The sequence below is a fragment of the Nycticebus coucang genome, chromosome 19 (genome assembly GCF_027406575.1).
Source record: "Nycticebus coucang isolate mNycCou1 chromosome 19, mNycCou1.pri, whole genome shotgun sequence".
NCBI classification, from domain to species: Eukaryota; Metazoa; Chordata; class Mammalia; order Primates; family Lorisidae; genus Nycticebus; species Nycticebus coucang.
Window position 1 is genome coordinate 26,590,255 of NC_069798.1, and position 27,373 is coordinate 26,617,627.

General features: G+C 37.5%; 1 protein-coding gene across 22 annotated transcripts in view; it reads left to right on the forward strand.

The window, feature by feature from the left end:
* Positions 1–27,373, forward strand: part of DTNA (dystrobrevin alpha) — a 383,284-nt gene that overhangs the window by 167,628 nt on the left and 188,283 nt on the right. For all 22 annotated transcript variants that reach the window (XM_053571194.1, XM_053571212.1, XM_053571216.1 and 19 more), the window contains one exon: positions 15,168–15,297. The gene's annotated coding sequence lies outside the window, so the exon portion shown is untranslated. The remainder of the gene's footprint in view (positions 1–15,167; positions 15,298–27,373) is intronic.

Here is a 27,373-nt window from a genome sequence, read left to right on the forward strand (position 1 = left end):
GTTGGTATTCTGATAGGAATGGCATTGAATAGGTAGATTGCTTTGGGAAGTATAGACATTTTAACAATGTTGATTCTTCCCATCCATGAGCATGGTATGTTCTTCCATTTATTAAAATCCTCTGCTATTTCCTTTCTGAGGATTTCATAATTTTCTTTATAGAGGTGCTTCACCTCCTTCGTTAGGTATATTCCTAGGTATTTCATTTTCTTTGGAAATATGGTGAAGGGAGTTGTGTCCTTAATTAGCTTCTCATCTTCACTGTTATTGGCGTATACAAAGGCTACTGACTTGTGGACACTTGTCAATATCCTGAAACATTACTGTATTTTTTGATGACTTCTAGGAGTTTTGTGGTTGAGTCTTTGGTATTCTCTAAGTATAAGATCATGTCATCAGCAAAGAGGGAGAGTATGACCTCCTCTGCTCCCATTTGGATTCCTTTTATGTCCTTGTCTTGCCTAATTGTATTGGCTAGAACTTCCAGCACTATGTTGAATAGTAAAGGTGACAGAGGACAACCTTGTCTGGTTCCAGTTTTAAGAGGAAAAGCTTTCAGTTTTACTTCATTCAGTAAAATATTAGCTGTGAGATTGTCATAAATAGCTTCAATCAGTTTTAGAAATGTGCCACCTATGCCTATACTCTTCAGTGTTCTAATTAGAAAAGGATGTTATACTATATTCTCTCTATATATCAGTTCTCATTCTCCCATTAATAACTACATTTTCTCATGAGCCCTTTATTACATTAAAAACTACCCTTTAAGTCCAGGCATAAATGCTTACTACCATAACCTGCCATTTCCTGCACGTGTGTGTGTGTGTATGTGTGTGAGAGAGATATGTGTGTATGACAGAGAGGGAGAGAGAGATCTGGAAAGAGGTGATATCAAACACCTTCCTCTAAAGCAGCACTGTCCAACAAAATTTGAATGCAAGCCACATACATAATATTAAACCTTCTAGTAGTCACATTTAAAAACAACTGAAAAAAAAACAGGTGAAATTAATTTAAATAATACATTTTACTTAGTCCACTATATCTAAAATATTATCGTTTCAACATGTAACCAATATAAAAAGTTATTAATGAGATATTTATAAATGTTTTATGCTGTTATCTTCAAAACCCAATAGTGTTATTATTATTATTTTTTTTTTTGTAGTTTTTGGCTGGGGTTGGGTTTGAACCCACCACCTTCAGCATATGGGGCCAGAGGCCTACCCCTTTGAGCCACAGGCATCACCCAAAACTCAGTGTATATTTTATCCAGCATATCTCAGTTTGGACTAGCCACATTTTCACTGCTCAGAAGCGATGTGGAACCCTTACCTGGGTATAAAGCACGTCTCCCTCTTTGTACAATAGTATCCAATTTGAAATACCTAACTTCTCAGGATATATTTACCTTTACAGAAGAAACCACATGTACAAATATTTTAATCTAGTTTCTCTCTCTCTCTCTCACATTAACATCCATATTTCCTTGTAAATAGGTTGTTAAATAAACCTAAAAAGTAAAATATAATCTTTCCTCTCACCAGTGCTTTCTGAAGAAGCCTGGGAGCCTGTTTTCTTGTGCATTAACCCATTACCGTATTTAGTGTTGTCTGAGCTGCTGACTCATTGCCCATGAATGGCCCTGCTGCCCCTGGTGATTGTTTGACAGAAGGCCAATCATGACCACTTACTGCTTCTGAAAAGCTGACCCTGTAACATCCACATTCTTTTGGTCGCTTTTGCTGACATGCTTTCAACTCAAAAACTGTTTTCAAAACAAAAGTATAATGAAGTATTGAGCTTCTAAAAGCAATTGTATTTCATTTTGTATGTGTGTCGAGGAGGGCAAAACAGCAAAGAAATAAATCTACAAAGAAAACCATCCTTGAAAGTTGACATTTGAGCTACAAGCATAGAATAATACTTGGAGACAGTGTTTTAAGACAGCGTGGGCATCCAAATGGAAGCTGCTAGGAGACTACTTTTTTAACTTTCTCAACAACACTTCTTAGCTCTGTATCACTGACCTATTTGAATTCTGTTCACCGTTTCAAAACTGAAAAGTGTATCCCATTATCCACTCTAGAAACACTTTCCTCCAGTGAAGTTTCTAAACAAAGAATGTGAGATGTTGTCCATTAATTAATAAGTGCTATGATACTATTTAATACTTAAAGCAGGGATCAAATTAGCAGTGCCTAGTAGATATTGCTTGGACTAGTGATTAAGGGGGTCATCACACTATACTCATCTTTATACATAAAACTCAGTATTCCCGCCAACAGCATGGGCTGTTGTCCTGCTTTCTGTGAGTGTACAAGTTTTCAGGTTCTTTTCTTTTCCTGGTGGATGGGTCTAGAATTCTTGTGTCTTCTAAGTCCCTACTTGAGCTAATTTCCCCACTCCCTTTTTCTAATGCCTTTTACCCTAGAGTCTAATATGAAGTGACAATAAAACTTCGGCCCATGTCTCGTACATAATAGCCAGAGTCTGTTTCGCTGATTTTAGTGAGATGAGTGATTCGTTTCAATGTAGTTCAAAGTTTTCAATAAACAAGATGAATGAGCATTCAGCTAGTTGCTTTGACATTTGTAACCACTAGAGGGCGATAAAGGTTCCTCTCTTCCAGCTGTTCCCATCCTCTCTGCCTCAAGTGAGAAGACGTGATAAGTCAAGTGCAGAGAATAATGAGGTCTACATAGAAAATTAAATTGTATATTTGGAGAAATCTAAAATGTGCCATCTTGCAATCCCTGCCAACATTTGACACATTATTTATAAATTTGAAGATTTCACGTAAATATCCGGATTTCTACCCTGAACTTGAAAATAAGATGTGGCCATACTATGTCCGTACCCCTCTGTGGCACAGGCAGGGGGAGCTTCTCTTTTTAAACAGGGCACATTCTCTTCATTTCAACTCCATTGCTACCAGTCTTTATTTTTCCAACACTGAGACCAACTACATATCATGAGACTACATATCAGCAGACCATCTAGCTGGCATGATTGTTTTTATTACCATGTTAAGAACTAGATTTTTTCTTTTTGTACTCAGCTCTATATGAACAGTGGTTAAAAAAAAAAAAAGAAAAAACCAAACTTCTTATAATTTCAAGGAAAATGAGACAGAACATCTTTCTTTGAAGCAGTAAGGAATATTCATAAAGAAAAAATGCACAGGCACAGCGTGCCTGGGTCCTGGGTCTCCTTGGCTTACATGCACGTGTTCCCACCATTTGTGTCAGTTGGATGCCCCCATGAGCTTAGAATTCTCTAGTCCTCACTCAGTGCCAAGTCCCGACTTGTGAGAGGGACTCCCACACATCACCCTTCATTGTGTACATCTCCTTGAATTTGGTTTTCCCCATAAAGTGGTAAAACTTGGAGGACTGAGATTAGGGAAAGAGTACATTTCTAAGAAAATCATTTCTTAGGTGTTCGTCCTAGGCCTCAGACACACAAAGGGTCCCTGGAACTCCCTGTGATCTAGCTTCCTGTTGGTGGCATACCCCTTTGGTAATATCTGCTTCCTAAATGTGGTGCGTCAGGCTTCAAATTAGGGATTGCGAGATCCTGGAACCCAGTCAAGTATCAACTCTTATTTATCCCCATTATCTAACTACCAAGAAATGTCTCCTGGGACTGACTCCACAAGGAGTTGCAAAATCAACGTACAAAGGAGAAAATATCAATCTTGGGGGAGAAAAGAGATGTGTATATAGCTGGTACTCACTGAGGACATGTAGAACTAAGATTTGGATTTTGGAAGGATAAATTCCAACAAACACCTGTACTAATATTATTGTACTGACATTAATGCTTCTTAATCTCAGAAAGAAGCAATAATATAAATATCATAAATCATAGTTCACATATGTTGCATTATTGTGTATAAGGCACAGTGGTAAGTGATTTTTAGTCGTCAGGAACAGCTCTGTTATCATTCCTACTTTAGAGTTATGGAGAATGGCACTTGGAGTGGTTAAGTAACTTACCTAAACATCACATAGAGATTAAATCAGTAATGAGGTAAGATGTACCTGTCACTTTGTTCAAACTCAGGGCCTTAACTTAACCACTTTAATATATTCCCTTCCTCCTAGGGGCCATGGTTCTCAAAATTGAGTCCCAAGACACCATACAAGGGTACTTAAGGCAAAACTATTTTAATAATAATTTTAACATACTATTTGCCTTTTTCACCACATGGGCATTTGCACTGATGGTACCTTATAACTAATGAGGGGGCAACAGCCTCAAATCGACTGACGGTTACTATAGTCTTCACTCTCGGGCACGACCAATAAAAAAAGTCAAGAAACAAAGGAATTTTGTGAGATTTTGGAATTTCAAATCACACGTTTGAAATATTATGAGGAAATTGGAAGTACGCATAAAGCGCTTTTAAAATATATTAAGGAACAGTAGTTGTCTCCAAGGACAATGTTGGGGGGTACAACTGGAACTAGCCATTTCTTTCATAGAACGTGTTTTCTTGAAAGAACAACTGCAAACTATGATGATTTTTCAGATCAGCGTACTTAGCAAATATTTTTTTGAATGTGAATAAAGTGATCCTGACCCTTCAGAAAAAAACAACTGACAGAAATTTTTAACAATGATAATATTTAAACTTTCAAGCAGAAATTAGAACTTTGGAAAGATTGCATCTGCCACTATGAGGGTGACAGCTTCTCAACACCTAAGATACTTCTCTGATGAGACTGATGGTGATATTAATAACAGTAATTTTTTGTTACTGAAAATGAAATGGTCAACATTTGAAAGATCTGCATTACCCAGTAAACCAATATTTTCAAAATAACCAGTTCATGATGTTAGAATATCCTACCTAGGGTAAAAAAATATTTACCAAGTATGAGTTAGATTGTGAATTTTAACGTAATACAGAATGCAAAGTTCATCAATATATTTCAGATTCCACGTTCCAGTTCCATGCTGAGTTTCAGTGTCATATGGAAGAAAAATATTTAAGATAATCTGAAAGGCTATGAAAAAACTCTTCTATTTCAAGCTGCATATCTATGTGAACCTGGAGTTTCTTCATGTCCTTCAACCAAAACAATGTATTGCGATAGATTTGACACAGGAAGCAGATATGAAAATCTGGTTGTCTTTTATTAAGCCAGACAGTAAAGAGATTTTCCAAAATGTAAAGCTGTGCCATACTTACTACCAACATTTTTGTTTTGTAAAATATTTACATTTTATTAAAAATATCTATTATTTGTCATTGTTACCTAAATGAATTTATAAATAAATATATTTAATATTTCTAAGTTTTAATTTTAATTTTTTTTTGAGGCAGAGTCTCACTATGTCACCCTCAGTAGAGTGCTATGGCATCAGAGCTCACAGCAACTTCAAACTCTTGGGCTTAAGCGATTCTCTTGCCTCAGTTTCCCAATCCCAAGTAGCTGGGACTACAGGAGCCTGCCACAATGCCCGGCTATATTTTTGTTGTTGTTGCTATTGTTGCTGCAGTTGTCATTGTTGTTTAGCAGGCCCTGGCTGGGCTCGAACCCGCCAGCCTCGGTGTATGTGGCCGGTGCCCTACTCAGTAAGCTAAGGGCACCGAGCCTCAATTTTAATTTTCAATAAGATAAATAGCTCTCAGAGCAAAAAGTTTGAAAATCTTTGACAGAGAGTATAGTACCACATTTTTAACCCCAAAGTAGAATGGCAATGTTGTGATACCCAATTAGATGGTATATTTTTTATCTTCATTTATTTAAAAAGATAATCATCTTGGTGGAGTGTGGTGGCTCACGCCTATAATCCTAGCACTCTGGGAGGCCGAGGTGAGCAGATCACTTGAATTCAGGAGTTCAAGACCAGCCTGAGCAAGAGTGAGATTCCCATCTCTAAAAATAGCCAGGTGCTGTGGCAGGAGCCTGTAATCCCAGCTACTCAGGAGGCTGAGGCAAGAGGATTGCTTAAGCCCAAGAGTTTGAGGTTGCTGTGAGCTATGATGCCGTAGCACTCTACCAAGAGTGACAAAGTGAGACTCTGTCTCAAAAAAAAAAAGAGTACCACACACACATCCTTTTTGAGTCAGAAAAAAATCATAAGTCAAGACATCAGTAACCCTGAAGTGGCTACAAAGGCATTTGGCAGACACAAGGCCACTAATCAAAGTAAAAACACACCACTGACGGGCAAGACCCGAGAATTTAGGCCCAGAATTAAACAGAATTCCTCTGTGTCTTTACGATTTCCAGAAACAGTATTTCTTTGTTTTACAAACAACCACCATTTGCACATAAATATTTTTTCTGGGGAAACAAGATATATATTGCAAGCAACAACAGCAAAAAAATTAAGAATCTGGTTTCCATGCCAAAGAGTTTGTCACTGAAATTGTGTCCAAATAACTGCTACATTTGCATACGTGTTATTTTTATGAGAGCACCCTCTATGGCTGGGGGGTTGTGCATATTAAAGAAGAAAAATGTTTTAAAATGTGTTTAGCACAAACATGTTTCATAGTATTTGTTGGAAGTATAGTAATCTGTATGCAAATACTTCCTTCCCTCTTCATCCACTCCCTTTTTAATGCTAATAAGGCAACTGATAAAGGTTCCATTAAAATACTTTTTAAATTTTTCCTTTTTTCTATATCCAGTTTATAAGTTTCTTTTTCCTCCCCTGCCTTTTGCCATTCCTCCTCCCCTTCCTTCCCATCTTTTCTTCTTTCTTTTCTAATTGTTTTGATCTTTACCTCATGATAAAATCAAACAGACAGTGTTGTACCTGATCACACTGTGCGTTAATCTCTCAGAAGTGTGCAGTGGATTCTCTAACAAATGAATGAACACAAAGTCTGACCACAATAGCCGTGGTCACGTATTACCAGAGAGATTTCAATAGAGTCTATGATATGCTCAGATGTAGATAATTAAAAATGTCTTTTAAAGAAAGGAATGATTATAACTATTGGTAGGACTGCAAATTAGTGCAGTCTCTTTGGATAAGAGAATTCTATTTGGTAGTTATAATTACAGAAACTGATTAGTTTGTCAGTTTGCAGATAGATTTAGCACAGTACTCATCACTCTGGATAGACTGAGATGTTCTTTCACAACAGATGAATGATCTGTAACACTGTAAGATACTGATCTTTACAACTGTTTAATCAGTTTTATTTTTGCACAGTATTAGTGACCTAAGTTATTTTGCTGTCCTGTTTTTGTAAATCAAATGAAATTATAAAAGAGGATTCAGACATTAAGTATTTTGTACATATGTATATATGTTGTCCAAATAAAAATAATAAATGATAAAAAAAATCCCTCAAAGAAATAAATGTAGACTTATCATTCGAGCCGTCAATCCCACTACTGTGTATCTACCCAAAGGAAAAGAAGTCATTTTATTTAAAACAAAACAAAACAAAACAAAACACTCGCATTCAACTGTTTATTGAAGCACAATTCACAATCACAAAGATGTAGAATCAACTTAAATGCCCACCAATTTATGAGTAACATAAGAAAATGTTGTATAGGGCAGAGCCTGTGGCTCAAGGAGTAGGGTGGCAGCCCCATATACCAGAGGTGGTAGGTTCAAGCCCAGCCCTGGCTAAAAACTGCAAAACAAACAAACAAACAAACAAACAAAATATATATATATATAGTACATCTGTAACTTGGAGTACTACTTGGGTATAAACAGGAATGAAATAATGCCTTTTGCAGGAACTTGGATGGAACTGGAGACCATTATCCAAAGTGAAGTATCTCAGGAATGGAAAAACAAATACCACATATACTCTCTACTAATCAGTGGGTATTCATGGGCTCAAAGAGATATAAAATTCATAGAAAATCAAGACGGGGGAGGAGAAAAACCTACCTGTTGGGTGTAGTGAGCACCATCTGAGTGATGGGCATACTAAAAGCCCCAACTTAGCATTATAAAAGGTTTCCATATAACAAAAACATTTGTACCCCCTTAATATTTTGAAATTTAAAAAAATTGTCTGTTTAAAATTACTTGGACTCATCTTTGACACATTTTTACTTAACCCTCAAAATTTATTTTAGTTTTCTTTTTGACCAATTTGGCAGGTATACTGAGATGCAAGCGAGAAAAGGCTAAGTTTTGGAAAACATTTTTTTGACCTAATCAGCAAAAATATGTTGATCTTTCTGCCTTATTTGGAATTAATTTCAGTTTAATTAATTATTTGGGATTAATTTCAGTTTAAAGGTTTAATAAGGCCATCACTATGGGATGCCTTTTGCCTGTGCACGGTTTTAGTCACATACTGTCCTACTTAAATTAATAAAAACAGGTTTCCTCTAAAAAAAGCTTAAGATACTTAAGTTTAGTGATTGTGAGTAAAGGTTTTGCAACCGTATGCTTTTGATGATATAAAATGAGATAGTCACTCTCCTTTAAAGCCTATCCTGGGAAAGTGACCTGTATTTTTTGATATTTTTAGATACTTGGCTTTTGTACAATATATATTTCTATAATAAAAAAGCATAATTATTAAAGTAAAAAGATGACCTAGTGTTTTATTCTGAACTGTAGCCAAAATGTATCCTGTGCCAAGTGTACACTAAATACATGAATAAAATAAAGAAGCATTCAGAGACTACATATGTCTCATATCTTTGGAGGAAAAAGAATCTCATAGCTATGAAAAGCAAGTTTTTATGCTGAATATGTATGGATTGTTAATAATAGACATGAAAAGTTTTAAAAACTTGAAACAAAATTGTATGTAGTTTACAATCCCTCAACTTCATTAAAAATTATGTACTATGCCATATACACACATGTGTGTACATATATATAATTTAGTTTCATATGACACACACATATATTGATCTGTGCATGTGTATGTGTCAATAAAAGCGAATGTCCAAAATTGTCACAGGATTTCTTCCAGAGTGGAATGTAGATGCTATTAATATTTTTCATAATTTCTCATGTTTTCTAAAAGGAAACTTATTTGATTTTTAAGAGAATACTGGTTTCCTGTCATCTCTGGATTTAGTTTTTAATAAAACTTACTTTTTCATAAATATGAGCACATAAGCTAATTATCCTCACATTTCTTATTTTAAAAAACAAAACTTATGGGCACCCAAGTGTTTTAGTGATTGAACACCTCTACCGAGGTCACCCAGGTATAGGATGAGTCATCATACCCATTATACTCAGGGAAATGTCCTTGTAAAATATCAAGATCATCTGGGCAAGCGACTACCTTAACCTTACCATAAAATGCAGCCGAAAGAAACACAAAGACAGCTCGTTGGAGAAAGAAAATACTGTACAAGAAGCAAGAGCTGAGGATTCCTTTTAAAACAGACATCATCTTCCTTCTCAGCATCTTGAAAACAGTTGACCGAATACCCAACTGAGCTAATGTTCACAGGCAAGTCGCCACATTATTTCTCAGCCTTCCCAAATGACAGCAGGTCTTTGACTTTGTGGTGTAAAAACTTCTGCACTCACTGCTGAATGTCTGTCTCTATTCCTTCTGACAGCTTTTTGTTCAAATGTTGTTTTCTCTGCTTTATCTTTAATCTAAATGATAAAATATAAGTTTTATGACTATTGATGAACTATCAAGAAGAAAGCTGAGTTTTCTGCTATTTTGTACTTGCTCAAATACATTCTTACTGTCTTGTTAGTTGTTACAGGGGGTAAGTATTAAAGTAGGCAACAGAAAAGTAAGACATAAGCAGTGGCCTGTTTTGATAGCAGTGTCTGTCTGATTCTGACATTCCTAGAATTGTGAAGTGTACACATATTTCTGCAAACAGCGGGCTATGATTTGCTGAAGAGGAGTTACAGATGCACAACCTCCTCTGAGATCCGAACAACGTCAACTGTCACAGCTGCAGCTGCAGTATCCCAGGAGTTGAAGTAATAATCTGTGCCTTTAATAGGAAAGATGTACAGATATCCATGACCTCCCTGATTCTCAGACTAAGCTATGTCAGCAAGAACAAGTCCTTGAAATAGAGAGAATGCCCCAGTGTCCATGAGCATGAATTCTCTCTCTAGCTTTTAAGTGTCTAGAAAGGCCCATTTCCCAGCAGTGCTCTGCTTGAGTCCGGCTTAATTAATATCCTTGTGTCTGGGGTGATTCTGAGTTTAGTCCAAGGGCCATGATTCTAAATCCATCTTACTATAGCTTCGCAATACACTTTCATGTTCTTAGGCCGATAACTAATAACGAGTGAAATTATCTGGATAAGCTTATACTTCAGCTCGGTGTAGGAGCCAGGGATGAAAATGTAAGCTTCATGTTTGCCAGCTTTTCTATCATCAATCATTTACTGAGGATTATTAATCATCATTAAAGATGATAAGCCAGAGATGAGGAGAAAATAAGCAAGATGGTCCCTGCCCACAAGTTGCACATATTCCTACAAAGGGTAAGAAAATTTATGTTGATTTTACTTGGTAACAAGTGCTGCATTGAAGGACTCAGAGTGGTGTGACCACATCAAGGATTGGATGGCACCTGGAGGGCGTCTTAGAGCCCAGCTGGGAGGGACAGAAAGGAAGTCTGTGAGCTATATGGAGTTGGGGGAGGCTCAGGAAGAAATTACACCTGCCTGTGTGCAAATCCACAGATCTGGATAGAGTCTGTGGTGAAATTACAGACCTTTTTTACTACAGAGAGTGTTGTACCATCTAGACCTGGGTTTCTTACCTGCAGTGCTATTCACATTCTGGAATGGATCATTATTCAGCAGGGGAATGGGGGATTTCCTGTGAATTGTAAGATGCTTCACAGCATCCTGGCCTCTACCTATCAAATGTCAGTTGTACCTACCCTCCCCCAGCAGCCAAAGATGTCTCTAGACATTGCCAAACGTCCCTACAGGATGAGGGCAAAATCACCCTTGATGGAGAACCAATGGTTGAAGCCAATAGCCTCCTGTTTCTGATGAAAACTGAAACCAAGATGAGAGTAAAAGACTTTCCCATCTAGTTAGTGTTAGACAGAGAAATAAAACCCGGTCTTCTGATCCCAGTTCAGTTTCCCCTTCCATAAACCAGAAGATGCCTCAGGGATATTTCAGATCTAAGTTTTTCATCCTCTCCCAGCCTCTTCATGGTTGTAGAGGAGGATCTGCCTGCTGCTATGTTTGCAAAAAAGAAGTAGCGAGAATCCTGAGGTTAGGTTTCTTCACTGGAGGGAAACCCTAGAGTGCCATTTGTGAATATAGCAACATAGAGTCACTCATAAAAGGCAGGACCTATTAAGTGGTTTGGAAGTATTTGGACAAATCTAGCTATTCCTTCTCAAGTAACTACAATCATTTTTAACCAAATTCCCCTAGCATCTGCTACAATTTAAGCCAGCCAAGCACCATTTCTGGTGCTTAAGCCATGTGAAGCACCAGAAATGACCAAGCTTTGTATGTTCATGGCTGCAGCATTGCTCTCCATTTTGCATTACCCTGGATCACCCTTTGCAGGTTGATGGTCATCATCATGCCTAACCAGTTCTCATAACAATGAACCTACCATTTGTGACTACGGTGATTCGAAATTCATCTCCAGCCTGACCTCTGAAATCTAATAAGCTAGGCTCAGGGCACTGCCATCTCTTAACTGTAAAAGAAAGGGAAGACCACAGAAGTCTTGAAGATCACCCTTCTCCTTTCTCTTTTTGGTATTTAGGGTACCATTCCTGGGTAGATAGAATGTCTGCTTAGGTTTCTCATATTTTCTGTGTGAATAAAAAGCTTGTGAAGTCTTCGGGCTGTAATGAAATTATTTTAGTGTGGTACAAGTCTCTAGGGATAAGAGAAAGGAGATCATACCACATATTTATGAAAAAAGAAGTCAAAATTTAAAATAAGAAAGGCAGTGTAATAAGATTGTTCCTTGACTACATCTCTGTTATGTAATCTCGTATTTCATCTGACTTTGTTTTTTTCCAAGGTATGTATAAATAAATTTGTCATTTAAAAGCCTAAATCTGATTTGCAAATGTTTGTGATTAAAAGACCCCCCCAAAATTCTTCTTATATTTAAATTTGGTGCCAACCCAAAATACACATTCATTCATTCTTTTGTTCATGCAATAAATATTATTGCAGGCGTACTATGTGCTAGCATAGTAAGACATAGTAAGACTAAGACTTAGAACAGTCTTAGAGGTACACTAGTGAACAAAGTTTCTGCCTTTAGGAGCTTTTATTCTAGTGTGCAGACACAATGAATAAATAATAGACAGTAGTGGTGCAATGCAGGGAAACAGATCAGAGTCAACAACAGAGAGTGAGTGCTATTTTAGGCAGGAATATCAGTAAGTTCATACATATGAATAGCAATGTGAATGTTAACTCCACTCCAGTATAATACTGGGCGAGGTCCCACAGAATCGGAGTTAGGAATGACCACTTACTCCCTGTTGTATAAAAAATGCATCCCCTTTACCAAATCCCATCACCACAAATGATTATTGAGGCCTCTATTTAAATTGATACCATTGGTATGAAGGTCGTTATCTTTTTAGATGGCTCATTCTATTTTTGTGTGGTTTAATTTGAGGGGAATTCTCTTATGAAGCAAACATCTGCCTCCTGCAACCTTTATGGCCTAAAATATGGTACCCCAAATACGTCTTTTTCTACTGGTCCTATTTGACTCCTATCTCAAATTTGACCCTCGTGGAAAGTTTTCAGGGGGTTCAGCAGAGGAGACAGTATTTTAATATTATCCCATGACACTAAATTTTAATCTCTAGTCACACATTAGCTAATCTAGAATCTAAGTTAACTGACCTGTCTTCAATTCTCACTCAATGTTCGTGGGAGTATTTTGCCTTGCAGTTGTCCTACAGGATGCGGGAATAGGGGAGATAAGGACTGATGCCCTTAGTACAGTAGCAGCATGGGAGGCTGCCTCCCTCAAGTAGAAGAGCAGAAAAAGTTCTGGTATTTGGCTCTGCACACTCCAGAGGGGCCATGCCGGATAGAAGCCAAGAGTGACAGGGATGGATCTGCCTTCGAGGTAGGCAGTCGCTTTTGATCACTGACTGTGAGATACGAACTGAAAGGGAAGATACTTCTAGGTAGAGAAGGAACAGCAAAACCTAAAAGCTGACTCATGATTAGGCGTTCATCCTAGGTGCAACTTTCACTAATCATAGATCCCAGTCAAGGTGTCAACCCAGGCCTCACATGGGATTCTTCAGCACAGCAGGCCCATATGAGCAGGGTCTAGATTCCCTCCCGCTTTACTTCAGTCTGGGGTGACCCATGCACCTGGACAAAAAACAAACATGCAAAGACCCCTTGTCAGGATTGCCAGGTAGAAGACTATCACCCAGCAGGAAAATCTTACGAGGTCCCTAAGCCAATACCAAGGAATTTCTTGAGTGATTCTGTATGTATTGCCAGATAGTGTCAGATATGTTTATCTCTATGTGCTAACTTTATTATAGAAATAGATATAACGTTATAGACTAAGAGTATATAAGATTGTGTAAGATTTCCATTTATTTCCTGGTTCTGTGCTTTGGAGGGCCTCATTCATGAAGGGAAATAATATTTTTGATATCAATGTATTCCCAGATGCATAGGTTTAATCTAATCCAACTTCAATTATTTTTTAAAGAGTGTATTTTAACAAAATATCTAAAAACATTACTCTTGTAATAATACATTTAATTCAAAGAATGTCAAAATATACGTATGTCCCTAGGATCTAAGCACAGAGAAAAACTGTTGGGTCATTACATAACTGAACAAAGGTTAATTGTATAGTGAAAATTTCTTTATCTCCTAGTAAATAAATCTCTTATAATAAGGAACCTATCTGAGAACTTGGATTAGAGTAAGGGAGGGATAGTATTATAGAATTTCCTTTGTGTACCTAAAATCACAGGATGCCTGAAGCCAGTCATGGAAGCTAAAATAATTATCATGGTCATTTTAGCTAAGCTGGGTTAAAAAACACAGGTGAGGGAGGAACCCCAGGTTGGAGCTGGGGGTGGAGAAAATGTATCACCCACCAAGGGTACAGAGGGCAGCTTTCCTGCCCCTTCCTGCCCATTCAACTGCTGAGAGATGCCTTCTCCTCTTGACTTTGCTGTGGAGCCCCCTGTCCATTCTTTTCTTTCATCTTAACATGTGATTTCTGGAGTTTCAAATTTTTGCTGCTTCAAACCATCTGGCACCTGCGGTAGTAACATCCAGCCTGTGTATGTTTGTGAGAAGTAAAGGGACAAGGGGAAGAGGAAGAGAAGAATGTTGGGGAAGACTAGCTGAGGAGGGAGAGTGAGTACAGTGCCTGGGCAGCTCTCAGGAGAGGGACAAGGGGTGTCAGGTGCTGGCCAGGGCGATCTCGAGCTTCTCTCTTTTAATTCTCATCTGTAAGTTTTCTCAGAAGGCAAAAGCTTTTAAGATCATTCAGCTTTGGAACATATTCTTCTTAGTCAAGTATCTCAAGAATGGAAGAAAAAGTATCCAATGTACTCAGCCCTACTATGAAACTAATTTATGGCTTCAGCTTTGATAAGAAACATTAACAGCCACTTTTGTGAACTACCTGCTATGTGTATGTTATTACTACACAACGTAATAAATCATGAGGATTAGTAAATAACATTAGGTTACCTTTTAGTGCATCATTCTTACAGGGTGTCTACTTTACAACGGCTTGAGCTGAAACCATTAGAGGAAATGTTGGTCTGAGGACTGTGACCTTAGCAGTAATTTCCTGGGCTTTAGTAGAAATGATAGTGATATAACATTCCAGAAAGTTATCTGCTTGGAAAAAAAAAATAGAAGATTCTATGTTTTCCCATTTCTGGGATTTTAATCCACTAAAAATGAAGAGCTGCATCAGGAGTCCAAGGTTCCAGGCCACTCTCTCTCACTAACCAGCTGTTTAATCTGGGACTGTGGTTTCATCCTTCTGGGCTTCAACATCCACTTCTGTGAAATGACTTCTAGCATAAATCTCCATTATTGTAAATATTTCTTAGGTAAATGAAAACCAGAGCTCTGAATGGAACATTATAGGTCATTAATAGTGTATAAGGGGATTTGTAAAGTGTAATATGTTCCAGATCTGCCACTCCTGGCTTCCTGTTTGTGTAATAAATATGTGTGAGCTGCTTAGCTAAATAAAAGTATATTTTCTCATTACAGATAAATAGGATTTACCAGTCCCTGGATGAAGTACTTGGGAAGTCTTTAAATGCCACAGTCAACCACCATTTCAAAGAAAAAAAAATAGATGGTTTTGGAAAGTTCATGCTGCTTCTGCATTGAATTTTAGGTGAGTGTGCTTAAGATAAATTTAAAACGGACATTGAACTCTTTCCCTTTAAAGTGATTCTCTCCTTTGTATGAAAAAAATTTTTAATATTATGAAGACCTTTCAGTTTTACACTTTTAGTGAGATGCTAATGAAAGACTTGGTCTCTGTCCCTTGTGTTTATTTCTTGCTCTGATTATCACAAACCCTCTGAACTATGAGGTGTACAAAATCGAGGTGGTCCTGAATCTCATCCTGGTTTGTATTAAGCAAATGTCATAATACTTCATCCTGTTCTAAAGCTTAACTAGTTTTCTTAATACCAAAAAATGTATTTAATATCAGAGTAATAAACCAGAATGAGACAAAACTGTGTTTTAATGGAATAAACTAAAGGGGAATGTGATGGTGGTGACGGTCACTTAGTCACCAACAACTCTATGTGCGAGATGAGGGTAACTTTCCAGAAGCTGCATTTTGGAAGATTTTATATTGCTTAGAATGAGAAGCAAGACGTGGTTAAGGTCAAGTGCACTAACGTTTTAAACTGCTATGTACAATTAAGCACATACATTCATATTAAGCTTTATTTTTCCAGGCCATAAAATGGATGAATAAATACATTTTACATCATGATATGTTATTACCCTTCCTTGTTACAGAAGACAAAAGCCTGTAAATTGGAGCTTTAATATTATTCTAAAATATACCATTGTCATTTTGAGCAGAACAGAGAAAAATTGAGTGATCACATATTGAGGAAATTGTGTGCCTTTCCAGTCTTCCCAAGTCCAGTTATCAAACTGTGGAGGGATTTAAAATATTTTTTTAATTTCAGAATCTTACAGTTACAAAGATTTTTGTTACATAAACTGCTTTTGTACAGCCTGCGTGTCAGTCACAAGTGTGCCCATCACGCAGAGAGTGTACACTGTGCCCATACCTCCCCTCCGCCCCCTCTTACCTGCTTGATTTCTAATGAGTGTTATTGCCACATGTGCACACAATTATCAAATGATTAGTGCAATTTCATTATCCTCTTTGAAGACAGGTGATTTTCAGAACACCAGAATACCTGTTTACAATTCTGAATAAAACAATGCGGCCAACAGAGCATTGACCACGGTTTGAATTTAGTCTAAATTTAGTCTGAAAGTTCTTTATGCTTTTCATTAACTTCAAAATGAAGGGGTCAATAATTCTTTCATAACCTTAAGGGTATATAAATCTTGTTTATTGTGATTGGATGTAGAACTAAAATGATAATTGTATTTATTTACAAGTTGTATGTAGAATGCAGTTCCCAGGAGCTAAACTTAGTGTCCATCAAAAATACCAGTAAATCAATTTGCCTAGTGTAAAAGTTACTCTAGAAGAGAAAAGGAAAATGAAGAACTTATTTTCTGAACGCTTTAATTTCCAGTTGTGCCATTCTGTGCCTGTTTTTACCTTTGGGTCATTCCTTGCCCTGTCCCTCCTCTGTTTGCTCCACAGGGACTGACCCCAGGGGCTGTGTTTTCCAGCCTCAGCCTTCTCTCCCTCTCGCCTTTGGCTCCAGCTTCCCCCATGACCTTGAATCCTGAACTCCAGTGCTACCATCCCTCCCCTTTATCTGTTGACAATTGTGAGTGGTGGCATCTTTGGCTTCCTTTGTGCTAATTTTGAGTTTGATTCACCATCCATAATTTAGTTTCCCAATTCTTCCATCGTCTGTGTAGCCATTTCCCTGAATTAAATTCTATCATTTTAAATACTTAGTATGTTTTATCTCTTCTTAGTTGGATCCTAATTACTCCATCATTAATCTCTTCCAAAATTATCAAAATAAAAGAGAATAGGAATTACATGCTTCTCCTTAGGATAACAAGTGATTCCCACAAATATGTAAATTTAAAGTTGAGTAGATACCTTTAACATGTTTAATATTAAGACACTGAAATGTAATGTATGTACACAAAAGGTCCCAAGTAAGCGTGTATCTCAGTGAACTTTCACAAAGTAAAAGCATCCAATCACATGAAGAAGTAGAATGTGATTTGCATCCACACAAGTCCTGCACCTGTGACCTTCCAGGCTGTCCCTTCACAGAAGAAACCACCACGGGTCACTTGTCTGACCAGTGACTGGCTTTGCCTATTCTAGAGTTTCATCTGATGGAATCATGCAGTGTCTTATAGTAGCAGATCATTCTTTTTTCCTTAATTAATAAACTATTTTTAGAGCAATTATGGATTCACAGGAAACACAGTTTTCATTTATTCTCTCACACATGAACACACACACGACCTGTCCCACTATCACCGTTCTCCACCAGAGTGGTGCATTTATTACAATCAATGAACCTAAGAGCAATGAATCAATGAACACATCTTCATCACCTAAAGACCCTCCTTTCCATTAAGGCTCCCTCTTGGTGCTGTAAATTCTATAGGTTTTGACAAATGTCAAATGACATCTATCCATCCCTGTAGTATTGTATAGAATAGTATCACTGCCCTAAAATATCTTCTATGCTTTACCTGTTCATCCCTCCATTCCCCCAATCCCTGGCAACCACTGATTTTTTTTTTATTATTATTAAGTCATTTGTACATAGATCATGAACATTGTGGGATTCAATGTGTTGATTATTTGTACAAATATGAGTGCTTATATTCTACTAATTAACATAGCCTTCACCTCATTGACCCAATTACAGTGTTAAGACATTTGTGTTCTACACCTGATAGATCCAACTTGTACTTGCAATATGCTCCATAGGTGTGGTCCCCCTATTAACCCTCCCTCTATCGACCCACTCCCCTCCCTTCCCCTCCCATTCCCTCCTTCATCCTGGGCTATAGTTGTGATTCATCTTTCATATGGAAGTGTGAGTGATAAATTGGTTTCATAGTAGTACTCAGTACATTGGATATTTTTTTAAAGATACAGACTTTACCTCTTTTATGTTTACATGGATGGAGCTGGAAAATATTCTTCTTAGTAAAGTATCTCAGGAATGGCAACCACTGATCTTTTTTACTGTCTCCCTAGTTTTACCTTTCCCAGAATGTCATATAGATGGAATCATAGAGTATGATTTTCAGACTGGCTTCTTTGACTTACCGATAGCATTTAAGTTTCCTCTGTGTCTTTTCATGGCGTGATAACTCATTTTGTTTTCGTGTTGAGTAATATTCCATTGCTGAGATGTGCCTCACCTACTGAAAGGTATTTTGGTTGCTTCCATATTGGGACTATTATGAATAAAGCTGCTATAAATATCTATGTCCAGCTTTTTGTGTGGCCACAATTGTTCAGTTCGTTTCGGTAAATGCCAAAGGAGCATGATTGCTGGATCATACGGTGAGAGTATGATCAGTTTGGTAAGAAACTGCCAAACTGTCCATGAAAGTGGTAGTGCCATTTTGCATTTTCACAGATACGAATGCATGTTGTGTTGGTCTGTATCCTCTGCAGCATTCGGTGTTGACAGTGTTTTGGAATTTGACCATTCTAATAGGCATGTGCTTGCGATTTTAGTTAGCAGCACCCTAGTGATGCTGAATGTCTTTTCATACAGTTACTTGCCATCTACATATTTTCTTTGGTGAAATATCTGTTCAGAACTTTGTTCACTTTATAATTGTGCTAGTTGTTTTCTTAAAATATACAAAAATTTGTTGTCTATTTTGGCTAACCATTCTTCATCATATTGTAAATACTTTCTCTAATTTGTGGCTTATTCTCTTGGAGACTTGTTTTTTTCTACATTGAAAAAATATTAATGTATTTAAAACCATATTATAAGCTATACAATATTGTAACATTAATCTGTTGCTGTTAACAAAATCATTGCCAACTTCCCCGTTTGCACATCAAATTAGTGGAGAGATTTAAAAAAATTCTCATGTACATACCAAATATGATTTTTACTTTTTTAACAATCTCATTTCAGAAACGTTGGTATGTGTCATATAATAACAACTACGTTGGGCATCGGATTTATTTTATTATTGATCTTTATACACTTATAAAGTTGAGGGATCTAACCTCTCTTTTTTAACCTTATGATCTGAACATTTCCCATTTCCAATAACCAACACTGAATATAGTAGAGAGCACTGTGATCAGGAGGCCAGTGTCCATCTTTCTTGACAGCTAACAATTCACCCCATCTCAACAATTCCATTCATGCTAAAGAGCTTCCTTGGTATTAAAGTAGCTTTTTGCTTAATCATTTTGGTACTTCACTTAGTTATTTTAAATGTAAGTGCCTTGCTATTTTCATTTCCTCCTCATTTATTTATGTAGACATTTTCCCTTTTGATCTTTTCTCAGAGGTCATCATGACTGCTCATCTGTTCATTTCAATGTACTGTGGTTAATACTCAAAAGGACATGATGTCCCTTCTACCAACAATTTTAATCTATTCAACCAATGTTAATGTTGAACCTGCAGTGCTTAATTTAGAATCTTTTCAGACAATGTGCAAATGCCTCCATGAGCAGCACTACTTGAACTCTTTCATGATCCTAGCCCTGGGAGACACAGGGATGAACAACATTATGATGTGCTTTAAAAGACAGTGAATAACTATTGTTCCCAAAACAAGTCTTCTCCTTAGTTTGGTGTACCTCTGACAATTCTAATCTTTAATATTTCTCTCCAGCTTATGGAAATCAAATTTTATAAAGTTTTATTTAAAAAAAATACTTGGGAAGAAAAATATAATCATTAATAATGTATAGAATGCAACACAGAAGTCTAATAAATTAGCAAAAAAGAGACCCGTGAGGCAATGGTGGAAACACTCAGCTTTGGAAGGTTTGCTGCGTGTAAGTGGGAGGAGACTACTGAAATAATCTCACTGACTTTATGATGTTGCCTGGTGGATCAAGGGAAATATCTGACATCAAGATAACCCAGCTGAACAAAACTTAATGTCACCTTGGAAAGAGGACTGGAAAGAGTGGAAGTGTTAGTCTCCGCACTAATGAGCAACATGGTGAGAGATCTGAAATCAGTGCCCAAATAGGTCAGGGAAGTGCTTTAACCACGCTGTAGTGTAGAGTATTTCTGCTGAACAGTGGTGGAAAAGAACCAAATGTGCTTAGAGGTGGAAATCCTCTTGTATCCATGGAAACTAGCACAGTTCTCAGCACAGATAAACTCTCCCTAAACAAATGGCTGGTGAGTAAGGCCAAAGGCACAAGGCAGTTCTGGCTGATGCTTACTGTGTTCTTACTCTAGGCCAGGCATTGTTTCAGGTACATACATAGTCCATTTCATGCTTAAACAACCCCATGACATAGGCACTATTATATCTCCTTTTGTAAAAATTAGGAAACTGGGGTGTATAGAGGTTAAATAACCTTCCCATGATTAAATATGTTAGAGATGAAAATTTTCATCTGACTTCACATGCTGACCACTTAATTATCATGCTGCCCTTCCTTTTATATAAAATAATCACCAAGTAACTTCAAGACACAGATGAAAAAAATAAATAAATAAAAAGTTGTATCATTCCAGAGCACACCAGAATTAAGACCTTGCCCACATCTTGAACAGCCTTATTTTGAAAACAATTCCCTCTTTTCAGTATTTTCTCTCTCCTTTTAAAACATGACTGCCCAAATCAATTCCTAATTTATGTTCACATGTCATCATTTCCACTCTTCCATGATTTGTTCTATTTTAAACATCCCATTGCTCCTTTTATGAAATTTGCTTTATAATGTGTGATCTTGAGTAGCAAGTTAGTTAAGCTCTGTGAGCCTCAGTTTCCTCCAGCTGAAGAGAAGTGTCCATTTTGTTTTAAGGACTAGGAAATTATAGCCATCAAATGACCATGCATAGTTCCTGGTAAGTAGTATGTATGAAACAAACACTGGACAATATGATTTAATTACTCTTGGCTACTTGGGTCTCAAAGACAGTGTTGGCTACCACAACCTCAACTGCAGAACAAGCTCAGCACTTTGTACTTCTTAGCATGTCATAATATAGGCACAGTGAATCTCTTGGGCCTCTCCCTCTGCTCTTCATCTGTTGATCTTTGTTAACAGAGGAATATTTTACCTCTTCTATGCCATGCTCTTTTTTCACCACACTCTCCTCCCATCCACACTCCTCTCCAATTGTCCCCCTCCACATACACCCATGTACTCTTCAGCGACTTGCGATATGCCAGTCATCTTTCAAGATCATCAATGAACTCCTCTTGGGTCAATGGTTACCAATCCTATTTCTGAGTCCACATAGTTCTTTGGGCCATTTTTAGAAGATCAGCACCTAATGTAGACAAAAGAAAAAAAATCAACTGACCTGGTTTGGATGTTTGGCCTATCCAAATTTTATGTTAAAATTTCATCCCCAGTATTGAATGTGGGACCCAGTGGGAGGTGTTTGGGTCATAAGGGCAGATGCCTCATGAATGGCTCGGTGCTATTCTCGTGATCGCCAGCGAGTTCTCACTTCATCAGTTCACAGGAGAGCTGGCTGTTTAAAAAAGCCTGGCACCTCCTCCCTCTCTTGCTCCCACTCTTGCCATGTGTCACACCTGCTGTCCCGTCACCTCCCACCTTGCCTGGAAGCTCCCTGAAGCCCTCACCAGAAGATGCTGGTGCTGTGCTTCTTGTACAGTCAGCAGAACCAAGAGCCTGTTAAACCTCTTCTCTTTATAAATTACCCAGCCTCTGGTACTTTCTTCTTAGCAACACAAATGGACTAACACACACCAGCCGTCATTCAGTCACTCACAGCCTCGTTTCCTTCCCCACATTATCTATGTCTTTCCTCTGAATTTTCATCAAGGACAAATGCCAGGTCTTTTCTCGTCTTTGAACATCTCATACCAAGCTCAGAGTGGTCTTCCTTTCTGGCTTTGAATGCAGTACAGAGGGTCATAGATTGAAATATGCCTGAGGGCTTTCAGTGTGGTCAAGATGACAGCACTTTTATGTAGCCTTTAGAAGTAAAAGGAGAGCTCCACTGTGGAAGGGACCCCCAAGGAGAGGGCAGTGACACTCTAACCAAGCTCCAAAGCAGATGCTCCAGAAACATACCTTATTTAATCTCCATAAGAACCCCTCAAATTAGCTATTATCATTAGCTATTATTTTTCAGAGGAAAAAAACACCTCTGATTCTAAGAGTTTAGAAATATGCCAATGCCATATTTCTGGTAAGTAGCAGGACAAGAATGTTAGGTCTTTCCATTGCAGCAAACTGCAGCTCTAAAAGAGCTTTCCAATTTAATCTTAGAAGAAGAAAATGTATGTTAAATAGTGTTAGAATTTTCCATTTAAAATATTTCCTGAGAGTAAGATATTTATAACTCCACAGAACTTTTCTCCTTGGCAAATAAATTTAAGTTTAGATTGATGCTAAAATTGGCATTATTTCTATTCAAGTAGTATTTAAAAATGTAGCAACTTGTGGTTATGAGACCTATTTATGCAAAAACCTTATTTATTGATGTGCACATAAGCCTGGAAATGATGATATCTAAAGCCATAAACTGATAGAATTTTAGGGCTAAATGTTATCTAGAGCTGGGGTTTTTTATGGCAGTGTATATCTGTCTCTCCTCCTTTTTCTCCTTAAGTATATTTATGAAATGAATTTTTATGACTAATTGTAAAAGGGTTTATTTAGGTTGCAAAACAAAAATTCTCCTAGACATAGTGATACTATTAGCATGTCTTAAGGAAGTACATAAATGTGTTCTGAATTTTTTCATCACACCATTCAAATACCATACCTAAAAATAATAATTTACATGAATAAAACTCAAAATTTCCAAAAAGAAATCTTCTGAATTTATTTTAATTGCAAAAATTAGTATCCATAGAGAGGGCTCCTTCTTTTTGTGGAAGATCTGAAGGATATATAGGCAGCGTTCATACCTATAATGATGGCTCATCTGTGCTTGAAACATACATTACACAGCTCTGACGTGCCTTAGCTCTAGTCTAGAAACCTAGAAAGCTGAGATAAAGGGTAATTATTTCAAGTGACATCCTAGTTATATTTACCATATATTATGTCTTTGCATCATAGAATTGAAACAACAGAAAAGATCATTTAAGCAGGTACCTTAATTTTTAATTTGAGGAAATTGAAAGGTTAAGTTCAACCACAAAAATTAGCAGCAAAACCACAACTAGGACTAGATGAGTCTCCTTCTGTCCAGGAAGTCTCTGCAATACACACAGAACTAGTTAGATTCCTATATTCATAGTTTTCTTTAACACCAAGAGAAGTTTCCAGATCTAAGGAGAGAACACTGAGAAAATACATTGATTTTGGTTTTAAATATAATATATATATATATATATTCACAATTCATCAAGTGTTTATTACGATTAACTGAGTATCAGGGAGTTGGCTAGGCACCAGACATACCCCTAAGAAATACAGAAGTGTCTTCCTGATCCACATCTGGTTTTCTGTCTTGTATGTTGTACACATGTGTGTGGGGAGGCGGGGGGAGAGAAAGAGAGAGAGAGAGTGTGTGTGTATAACATCATAGCATGATGGAGGTAAACTTCCCTTTAATGGAAATACAAAACTAGTCCAGGCAAATACAGGAATAATGTGATGTTAAAAACTAAAGTAATTGTAACCTATTTACATTTCTTTTTTTTGTGTTTACTTTTTAAAAAAGGTTAAACAGTATAATCCATAACATACCTTATATATTACTCGGAAAAGATACATGTCTCTTCCTTTGGTACACTACTTGTTTTGTACCTATTTCCTATCTAGTTAAACATTCCAGAAGTCAAATGAAATGTTACAATGCAGCAATCAGTGTAACTGGCTTATTGTACCCTCAATGAATCCCCAACAATAAAAAAAAAAAAAGAAATGTTACAATGCATTGCCTGTCTACATTGCTGTGTCTGTTTTGAGTAAGACAAGTGTGTAGTGTCTTAGAAGAAATAAGAACTCTATTGACATTCCCAGGTTAAGTCTCTGATTTGTGATCTTTTGTTTGTTAATTGCTTGTTTATTTCCAGGAAGAGTTTGCAGAATATCATTTATCTTTATGCAAGTATAATTTTAAAAACTATGTTATCACAAAAGTGGATAGAGTAATGTTTTCCTATCAAAAACAAGGGATTAGGATGGGGTTACAAAAGCCAACGATAACGTGTGTTCACGTCAGTGACAGTTTATTGTTTGAGCTTGTTTAATTGATTTTTTAACTTTCAATATGTGAATTTTAAATCTCCGCAGACTTTATTTTAGCAAGATCTTAAACTAAATTTGACAGTTTTAAATCAGCAGAGCAAACAACACGTGTCTCATTTCTGTCAATCCCTAACAATTCTGTAACAGCTAGAAATTTCGCTGCATTTGTGTCTGTATTTAATACGCTCTCAGACTCGGATAAATACTCACGGTAGTTCTTCCTCCAGTCCTAGTTGGGTAAATAAGTAACCTTTCTTCTGAACAGGGCTTCATTGCTATGCCATCTCTTCCTCTATAAACAACTCTAGTATCACTTAGTTTCCCTTCTGAAATTATTTCCTCCAGGGTAGTATCATCCACAAAGCAACATTCGAAGGGAAAACAGCCTTAGTACATTCCAGATAAGGCTATGTTTTTTTCCCATTCAGCCACAGCAAATGAGCCTCTCATTATCTCAGTTAAACAAGCCCCGGTTTTGTACTGCAATCGATTTAGCCTCTCAGATCATATCCCCACTATGTGGTCCAGCAGGCACCATGAATAAGGCCGAACATGCCACCACCCGAATCCCTGGAATATTCCCACAGCACTTTGAATTCTTCTGTGGTGGGCAATGTTTGTAGACTTCAGGTACAGCAGTAAAGTTACCCTACAATAAAAATTTCCCATCCTTTTGGGACACCTCCCTTCCTACAGTACAAGGAGTGAAAGGGCCTGAGAAACAGGGTTTGTAAATCCCCCCCTAAACTCAGTTCTTAACAGTCTTATCAGTCCTGATAATCAGGACTCCTTTGAGATTTTCCAGATTATCAGCCTTGCACCTATTGTGTGTAGGGTGGTCCCTTGTAAGCGTGAAGGTTCTTCAACACATATCATTAACTCCTGATCGTTAAAACCCTACTAGTTTTTCTTACCTAATAACAAAGGTAATAATCTAGTTCAGCTCATGATTGCCTTCTCATTAAAATATTCAGATCCCTTCCAAAGTCCTACCTGGAGCTCATGCTTGATGTATACCAACTGCAGTAAGCTCTGGTGACCAGGAGGGCGTATCCGAGAGTCTGAAAATCATAAATGAAGAACTGAGACATGGACGTTAGCTTCAGCTGGGTGACCTAAGCCTTAATTCTGCACTAGCCATCCCACACACTTCTAATGGGCTGTTGAAACGGTAGCCTTCTCAGAAGTAGCTCATTAAATCATAAAAAGGAGAATTAGCATTTAACATAATGTCCTTCTCTGTGATCTGAAAGGGGGGTTGAGAATGACCATAGAAACAGCAGAACTATGGTGAAAACGTAGTTTTGAAACACTTTTTACAGAATACAGAATGAAATATCTGCTAGGACTCAACTCTCTCTGACAGCTTTTCCCAAGTGCTTGTGATTCTGTTTGTTCAGTTGTGCTGGGAAAATATGTCAGTGTTCACTCCATGGTCTGATGGTATCATCTTTTTCAAGTTGATTTTTTTAAGGATTCTGAAACATCTCTCCCTATTTTTCAAGGCTTTTGCTTTAAAAAGCAACGTAGAAGCAAAGGAAGAAATGGTTAGAATAAGTAGACTTTTAGCAGGGCAGTGAAATTAACCTATAAAGTAAAAAATAGCTAATACCTTCTGAAGAAAACACCACCAAAAACCACTAGTGACCCTAAAACCACTGTTTTCTGACTGGGATATTTGGTATTGGGTCATATGCTGGGACCACCAAAGCCCCAGGATACGATGCCACCTCATCTTAAAATACGTTATATTTCAGAGGAGAAAGAGAATATTACATTTTTATGAAAACAGTAAGGAATATACTATTGAGTTAAACACAAAATTTGTGTGAGTTTATAAGGGGAAAAATAAGATATCAAAGAAATGTCAGTGTTGGAAGGTAACTCTGTCACCAGACTCCACCCTGTGTGCTGGGACTACTTCACCTTCCCAGCCTTAGTGAGATATCTGGAAAAGTACAGCCATCCAAGATCAAGATCGACACTTCAGGCCAGGAACTGTGGCTGGTGCCACTAATCCCAACACTCTGGGAGGCAGAGACAGGAGAATCGCTTGAGGTCAGGAATTCATGACCAGCCTGAACAAGAGTGAGACCCTATCTCTGCAAAAAATAAAAAATTTGGCTCAGTCCCCGTAGCATAGTGGTTACAGCACCAGCCACATACACCAAGGGTGGCAGGTTTGAACCCTGCCCATGCCAGCTAAACGACAATGACAACTGCAACAACAAAAAATAGCCGAGCATCTTGGCGGGTGCCTGTAGTCCCAGCTACATGAGAGGCTGAGGCAAGAGAATTACGTAAGCCCAAGAGTTTCAGGTTGCTGTGAGCTATGACACCAGGGCACTCTACTGAGGGTGACATAGTGAGACTCTGTCTTAAATAAATAAATAATAAAAAATTAGGCATGGTGGTGGGCACCTGTAGTCCCAGCTATTCAGGAAGCTGAGGCAGGAGGCTCACTTGAGCCCCAGAGTTTGGGGTTTCTGTGAACTATGATGATGCCACTGCAATCTAGAGAAAAGTAAAGAAAAGGATAGAAAAGGAAAGAAAAAACACCTCAGATTGTGGAAAGAAGGAAGGCTTTTTTATTTCAATAAGGAAAATACCACTACTCATAACAAAATGATACGACATACATACAGAAGGTAACTAAAATATGCATACACATTTTAAGAAAGGAAAAAAACTAGTAAATGAATAACACTGAATATATACTAAAAACAGAAGATAAATACAAATCATGTTTGCCTTCTACAATTACAACATATGTCCAAAGTTTATACATAATATAATATACAATATATACTTTTTTGGCACCCCCGGTATTTATACACAGCACAGAAAGTTATCACCACTGTTTCTTAAGAGGTATACAAAGGCTTGTCCACTTTCCTCTAAAGCAGTGGTTCTC